The sequence below is a fragment of the Cornus florida genome, unplaced genomic scaffold, assembly GCF_030987335.1.
Source record: "Cornus florida cultivar Cherokee Brave unplaced genomic scaffold, ASM3098733v1 CherokeeBrave_3.0.0_Hap2_Chr05, whole genome shotgun sequence".
Taxonomy (NCBI): domain Eukaryota; kingdom Viridiplantae; phylum Streptophyta; class Magnoliopsida; order Cornales; family Cornaceae; genus Cornus; species Cornus florida.
The window spans coordinates 85,091,392-85,099,953 of NW_026775575.1; positions in this window are offsets into that span (position 1 = coordinate 85,091,392).

The following is an 8,562-nucleotide window of genomic DNA, read 5'->3' on the forward strand; positions in this document are numbered from 1 at the left end:
GTATACTCTGTATGTTTATATATATATAAAAGCATATATTGGGTAGTTCAATCATTTTCATAGCAACTTGAGGGCATTTCAGTAAATTAAGCAGGCCCGTTAGTCCATTTGTCGGTCCATCACTATTAGAGGAGGTACACGTAGGTTAGTTTCATTTTTAGAGGAGGTCCGAGTAATTTCACTATGAGGGGAGATACATGTAAGTTAGTTTTATTTTTCAGGAGGTCTGAATAATTTCTCAAATCATAGGGGAGATCCTTTTAATTATGACACATCATAGAGGAGGTTCGTGTAATTTATCCTTAAATTATCAATTTAAACAGTACAACCTTTTTAATTGACTTAAATGCCCTTCATTACTTTTTGATACATTAAATTGTACAACCTTTTTTTATTGACTTAAATGACCTTGGATCTAAATTTGATCTACCATCCATCTTAGCAACCAAATGTTTCTTTCTTTTCACTCTCTTCATTCTTTCCTCTCTCAAACCTTAACCCAAACAAGAGTATATGTGATGACCCTGTGAGCGGGTGTGTCATGGGCAGGTGCGAGATACTGACAGGCTACCACACTGGTGAGTTACGGGTGCATAATCCCACATCGCCTGGGAAAGGGAAAGGTGAAGTGCTTATATATAGGTGTGTCACTCCAATTGGTATGAAGCCTTTTGGGATAAAGCCCAAGAGCAAAACTGTACGGGCTCAGGCCCAGAGCGAACAATATTATACCATGCGGTGGAGTGGGTCATTACAATACACCTCTTGGTGATTGAACCATTACCACCATCGCCCTACGAAAAATCATCCACATTGGGAAGGATAGCTATTACTTCGGCTCAACAGTCAACATCATCCCCATAAAGAATGAAATCTCATATAAAGAGCGTTTGGAATGTGATTATAATCTCGAATTTGACCAGCGCATAGAACTGCTTCGTGTGAATAACCAAAGTAAAAAAGTTTCTTTCTTTGATTTTGGAGTAGAATGTGACGGCCTAAGTTTTTATAACCCTGTGCGTCAGTGATGACCTAAAGATGACCCAATAACGGATCCAAAATGAGAAAGCGAAAGAAGTAAAATGGCCTCTAGAGATGTACGTCATCCCTAAGGTACCAAAATGACTCCCCAAAAAGCTGCAAAACTCAAATGAGCCAAGCAATGAAACAAGAATGCCAAACCCGAAGAGAAATGAACCAAGGACAAAATGGTCATTTTATACTGAAATGGGTACCACCGTGCTCACCATTGGAAACACAACGAAAAATCGACAGAGATAGATTCAAGAATCACTTAAATTGGACCTCGGATGAGCAAGTTATGACCATTTGAAGATAGGTCATCGCTACAGCCAAACTTAGTCGACTCAGTTGGTAACTGAGTCAGCTCTTTTAGGCTGAAAGCACCAAAAATGACAAAAATGCGGCATGAAAGAACCTAGTCGGCTCTTTTAAGAACCGAGTTAGCTTGGTTGGGCTGAGAGCAACCCAGTCGACTCTTTTGAGAACCAAGTCGGCTCTTTTGGGCCAGAGCATGCAAAATGAAGAAAATGATGCCTAGGTGAATTAAGTCGACTTTTTTGGGAACTGAGTTAGCTCGGTTGAAGAAAGAGTCGGCTCCTTTGGCAATTTAGCTGACTCGATCCTGGGAACAAGGCAAAAAAATTGTAGCAGATACTGCTATCTGAAGCAGGTTCATTTTTGACCCTATACATGCATTCTAATTGTTAACTCCCAAAAATGAAATACAAGTCCCCATAACATAGATAAACATGAATGATCATTTGCAAGTGTGAGAAACATACTTAAGGTGCAATTTAATCAATAAAAGGAAATAAGCAAAAAATGGTTCTAAGGCCTCATTACATGTGATCCAAGGTTATATAAAAGATGAAACTAAGGAGGAAATGACACTGGGACTCAACCATGGAGATTACAAGTCCCAATTCCAATTCCCCTCTCAAAAAGGATCCCAATATAACATATTACACATTTCCAAGGAAATTAAACAAACCTCAATATACCATACATCCATGGTTTACCAAAATATAACATTAAAAGTGAGCATGCAAAACAAGTGCATGTTAATATACAAAAATGCTTCAAGTACTTATGAGCCCCTAAAGATAATGAGCATCCAAGAACATTTTCTCCTTTCCTGTAAAATAATCCACATAACTAGGGTGAGTAATTAAGTTACTCGTACGAAGAAGCATATGCGTATACCTTAAAGTTTCAATATCATTGCAAGATTAATATAGACGGATACAATGAAGCATTCCACTTAACGTCTATGTTCAAGGTGTTCTAAGGGATCATCTTAAGCTAATTTAATTGATTTTATAACAACACAAAATCAACATTAATGTGCTTAACAACATCAATTTGCAAATAAGAAAAATTACAAGTCACAATTAAGTATTGGTTGTCAACTTGGAATTTAATGCGAAATCAAATAATGAAATACTTGGATATCAAATCTCGGATAAAGCCAAAACCTAAATGGTTATTCTGGGCATTAACCCGCTGGGAATACCACCCTAGTGCGCACTAAAAATGAGGAGAACTCATACCTCCCGCACTAGAGTCAAACTCTAGCCTAGTCACTTGTAACAATGTCCTAAGAGAATCCAAAATCATAATTAAGTTTAAAACTTATACACAAATATTAAGGCATATATACCACATTCCATGCACAAGTATTTTGAAACCACACAAACCATGTCTTAGGGTTCCAAGTCTAGAATGGTATAATAAATGACAAGTCATCCTTATGATATAATGTGCAATACAATACCACTAACTTGTCAATTCAAATCATGCCTCATCAATAAGGTTTATATACTAAACCTTAACATTATAGTAGTAAGCCTCTAAAATAATTGCAAATAACAACCAACAAGTGTATAGAATTATCATTACAATATTTATAACAATTCAATTTAAAAAGACTTGCATATAACATCAATAATTCTACAAGAGTTCTATATCATTACCACATGTGAAAAATACTAGTATCTAGCATACCACTAAATCATATACTCTCTCTACACAAGATATATACATATCATACATGCTTAAATCAATAAACCCTAAGTCAAGATGTGAGGGTTTCCTATAATATGCAAGACTATCATATTAAAAGCATATACACAATATATATTTAGCCCCAAAGGACTTAAAACACTTGAAGTATAAACATACTACCACCCTTACCTCAATAGAGAATTGAATCTCTATAATCCCAAGCAACCAAGCTCAAAAATGGAATACAAAACAAGGGTTTTGAAGAGGAGAGTAAGAAGAAACTTTTGTCTCCCGAGGTTAATGGTCTAAGGTGAGTGGAAGGAGGCCAAAATGAAGAAATAAGATATTAACCAAGCTTTTCTTAAATGGTGGCTAGGTTAGGGTTTTAAAGAACAAGGAAATGAAAAGATGGAAATGAAAAGATGAAAGTGAAAATGGTGAGCGGAGGATATAGTATTACTCCACTCATTATGTGCTCTTACACTACCTCACACACACACACAATGCAAGACTAATTTGTGAGCCTACACTTATCACAAATCAATGGCTCCTTCCTAGGCTTAATCTTAAGCCTACACTTGTCAACCATCCAAGCCAATAAGTGCAGCAATCCTAGGCCAACAAGTGGATGAATCTCCACCCTCCAAATGTCACAAGATTATGCTTCCAAGTCTACCCACCCAAATGCCAACAAGTGGCTCCATGAGAGTGTGCCACTTGTCACACTTTCCAAAAATTGCAAAAAGGTCATTTTTCAAAATATCTTCCAAATAAAATTGCAAGATGGTCCCCAAGACGAAAAATAATTATTTTATACAATTACACTAAAACCCCAAAATCAAGAATAATTACAATAAAGTATGCATCCATACCCTTTTACGAAAAAGTAAGCAACTAGAATATATTTTCTACAAAAGTAAAAATACAATTATCATGGAAATCTAATATCATGGATGCATGCAAACCTGGGATCAAATCCGAGCACAATAAGTGAGGTTATGTAAGGAAAAACGATAAACGGGAAAAAGACAAAATAGGAAAAAGACGAAAAAAAAAAAATCACCGAATAAAGAATGGAAGGAAAATGATAGGGTCATTACAACCTACCCTCCTTAAAAGGATTTTGTCTCTGAAATCAAGTCGTACCTGGAAAAGAGAACAAATTGTGATACCAAGAGCGAACCTCCTGTTTGAGCTCCCAGGTAGCCTCCTTAACGCCGTGATGTCTCCACAAGACCTTAACTAATGGAATGGTCTTGGTCTGCAAGACCTGTTCTCGTGAATCAAGAATCTGGACTGGACCCTCCTCATAGGTCACATCCTCATCAACAATAACATCTGTCCACCATAAAACATGCGATGGATCTGGCTCGTACTTTCTCAACATAGAGACATGAAAGACGTCATGAACCCTATCCAGGCCTGACAGCAATGCTAAACGATAAGCAACTTCACCGACACGCTCCAAAATCTGAAATGGCCCAATGAACCTAGGAGACAACTTGCCCGTCTGCCAAAATCTCGGAAGTCCTTTCCGTGGAGAAATCTTGAGAAAGACATGGTCCCCTACCTCAAAAGACAAGGATCTCCTCATCTTGTAAGCATAACTATTCTGCCTACTCTGAGCTGTAGCCAACAGCTGTCGAATCAACTTAATCTTTTTTGTAGTCTCAAAGACAATACTAGGACCCAAGGCGACTGTATCACCTACCTCGATCCAACAAACTGGAGATCTGTAAGGTCTACCATACAATGCCTCAAAAGGTGCCATGCCAATACTGGTCTGGTAACTATTGTTGTAGGCAAACTCAACCAAGGGTAAGTAGTTTTCCCAACTACCCCCAAAATCCAAGATACAAGTCCGTAACATATCCTCCAATATCTGAATGGTACGCTCCGACTAACCGTCAGTCTGAGGATGGAATGCCGTGTTGAAATAAAAACTCGTGTCAAGAGCCTCCTGAAAACTCTGCCAAAAATGAGACGTGAATCTGGGATCCCTATCCAAAACAATGGATACTGGAACCCTGTGAAGCCTGACAATCTGCCCCACATACAATCCATTAAGTCTTTCTGCGTCATCTGTCACTGCTATAGGCAAAAAGTGAGCCGTCTTAGTCAATTTGTCAACAATGACCCAAACGGCATCATTCCCTGCCTTGGATCTCGGAAGTCCCGTCATGAAATCCATAGTGATGTACTCCCACTTCCACTCTGCCACTGGTAGTGGTTGCAACAAACCTACCGATCTCTGATACTTTGCCTTCACTTGTTGACAAGTAAGGCATTTAGCCACTAACTGAGAAACATTCCGTTTCATGCTTTTCCACCAAAACTGTCTCCGCAAATTGTGATACATCTTTGTACCACCAGGATGAACTGCGAGTCAAGAATGGTGAAAATCCCGATGAACAACGTCACGACAAGACAAAGGAATAAACATCTTCCCTCTGTACCTGAGACTACTGTCTGAATGCAAGGTCTAACCCTCTACATTCTCGCCGTCTGAAATTCGAACATGGATGGACTTCATCTCCCCATCCTCTTACTGTGCCTTAATAACGCTGCTAACAAGAGCCGGTTAAGCCACAAGGCTAAACAAAATAGCCGGTGAAACATCTTCATACAACTGCAAACCAAGATCTGCAAGTTCTTCTAGCATTTTCCACCTGTGAACGGAAATGCTAGCAAGAGTACCCCGTGACTTCCTACTCAATGCATTGGCCACCACATTGGTCTTTCTTGGATGATACTGCAACTTAAAGTCATAGTCCTCCATGAACTCAATCTATCTACGCTGTCTCAAATTCAAATCCTTTTGAGAGAAGAGATACTTGAGACTCTTGTGGTCGGAGAAAACCTCGAACTTCTCCCCGTACAAATAATGTCTCCACCTTTTCAGGGCAAAGATAACTGCTGCCAACTCCCAATCATGTGTCGGATAGTTCAACTTGCGAGTCTTCAACTGTCGAGACCTATAAACTACCACCTATTCAGTCTATATTAGGACACACCCTAAACCTTCTCGCGAAGCATCACAATAGACCACGTAACCCAAACCACGTTCAGGTATGATCAAACTGGAGCTGATGTTAATTTGATCTTCAACTCCTGAAAAGCAAAATTACAAGCCTCATTCCATATGAACTTGACTCCATTGCGAGTAAGTCGAGTCATAGGTGCCACTAGACGAGAGAAATTTAGAACAAATCTCCGGTAATAGTCGGCTAGGCCAAGAAAGCTCAGAACCTTAAACACCGTCTTCGGACATTCCCAATCCATCACAGACTCAATCTTCGACGGATCCACTGTAACACCACCCCCTAACACAAAATGTTGAAGGAATTTCACCTCCGGCAACCAAAATTTGCACTTCTCGAACTTGGCATACAATCGGTTATCCCTAAGGATCTGCAAAACTGCTCTCAAGTGACACTCAAGCTCCTCCCTCGAAGTTGAGTACACGAGAATATCAATGAACACCACTACAAATCTATCAAGAATACACGGTTCATCAAATCCATAAAAGCTGCTGGAGCATTGGTCAAACCAAATGGCATCACCAGAAACTCATAATGGCCATACCGTGTACAAAAAGCGGTCTTGGATATATCCTCATCCTTAACCCTCAACTGATAGTAACCCGATCTCAAATCAATCTTCGAAAAATATATCGCTCCTTTCAACTGATCAAACAAGTCATTAATCCTAGGCAAATGATACCTGTTCTTGATTGTAGCGTGATTCAACTTGCAATAATCGATGTAAAGTCTCAAAGACCCATCATTCTTCTTTGCAAAAAGAACCGGTGCTCCCCATGGTGATGTACTAGGACGAATAAAGCCTCTAGCTTTCAAATCATCCAACTGACCTTTCAGCTCATCAAGCTTTGCCGGTGCCATACGGTACGGCGCCATAGAGATGAGTGCTGTACCGGAAATGACATCAATGACAAAAACAACTTCCCTTAAAGGAGGTAACTCTGTCAGTTCTTCTGAAAAGACATCAACAAAATCCTCAACAACTACCGGAAGAACACGGCCCAAACTGCTATCCTCGTCAACTAGCAAACTAGCTAAGTAAAACTTGTGGTGACTCCAGTCACCAATGCTGAAAACCATTGCTGGGTGGGAATCGCTCCGATCTTCTACAAAATGGAAACAATCTCCCTTGGGAGTGTAAATGGACACCCTCCCACGGAAGCAATTGATCGTAACCCAAAAGAATGACAACCAATCCATCCTGAGAGTGACTTCAAAGCTAGTCATGTCGAGAACAACGAAATCGAACTCTAAGGTCCGCCCAGCTATCTCAATAGCACAACCCCGATAAACATGATCCAAAGACACTAGACCCCCAACTGGTGTGTCAACACAAAGAAGACTACCCCGAAGTGTGACTTCCAGACCCAATGAATGTGCAAATGATGCAGAAATGAAAGAATGTGATGCACCCATGTCAACAAGAACCCGTGCCCAAGAACTGAAAACTGGAAAAATACCTCGAACTGAAGAGGTCCCTGCGGAAGCATCCGCCTGTGGAAGAGCGTAGGCTCGTCCCTGAGCCCTGCTATGAACTGTCATGATAGCCTGACTGATGTGTAGAAGCAGTAGGTGTAGAGCCCCTGGCTGGATAAGTACCAACTGGCGCCACTGTCTGTGGTGCCTAAGGAACTCTGAAACCAACTGAACCACTGCAGACTATGCCTGTACTATCCGTGAATTTGTCCCACTACGTGACTTATTCAACAACTTCGGACAATCCTTCTTGAGATAGCCAAGCTGCCTGTAATAGAAGCAAGCTCCCTGCCCTGCTCTCGTACAAACTGATGTCTGACTGGCCTGTGGTCGAAGCTGTAGGCTGTGAGGCTTGATATGCCCTGGCTGCTGACAATGGTGATAAATCACACACCGAGTTGATCCCAAAGATACAGGAACTGTGGGTGCATAATGAATCTACTGTGGTACCCCATGTGAGTGTGCACTGTTTCCTGCCTTTTTTTTATTCCACTGACTCCCAGAAGATGACGAAGTGTCTCTGCGAGGTTGCTTATGTGAACCCCTAATTCGTAATTGATCCCGTTCCTCTGCTTCAGCTAGCATAGCCCTCTGGATCACCTCTCTGTAAGTCCTCAAATCAAGAATTGAGACCCGTGACCTGATGTCAAGATGTAGCCTATCCTGAAACTTCATTACCCTGGCCTTGTCTGTCGCTACCATATCCTCGGCATAACAAGAGAGAAGTAAATCGTGTCTCATGCTCAATAACACTCATAGTGCCCTGATAAAGACCTGTGAACTATATCCTCATTTCTTGCCTCATAGCCCTCCGAAAGAAGCGCTCGAAGAACAAATCTCTAAACTCATTCCAAGTCATCAACTCAACATTGTGGACATTAGTCATAGACCTCCACCAGATATCTGCGTCTCCCATGAACATAGAGACAGTTAAAGAAATTCTTAACATGTCCGTGGGTACAGCTATATTATCCAACTTGTGAACCAGAAGGTCTAACCAAGCTTCTGAGACTAGTGG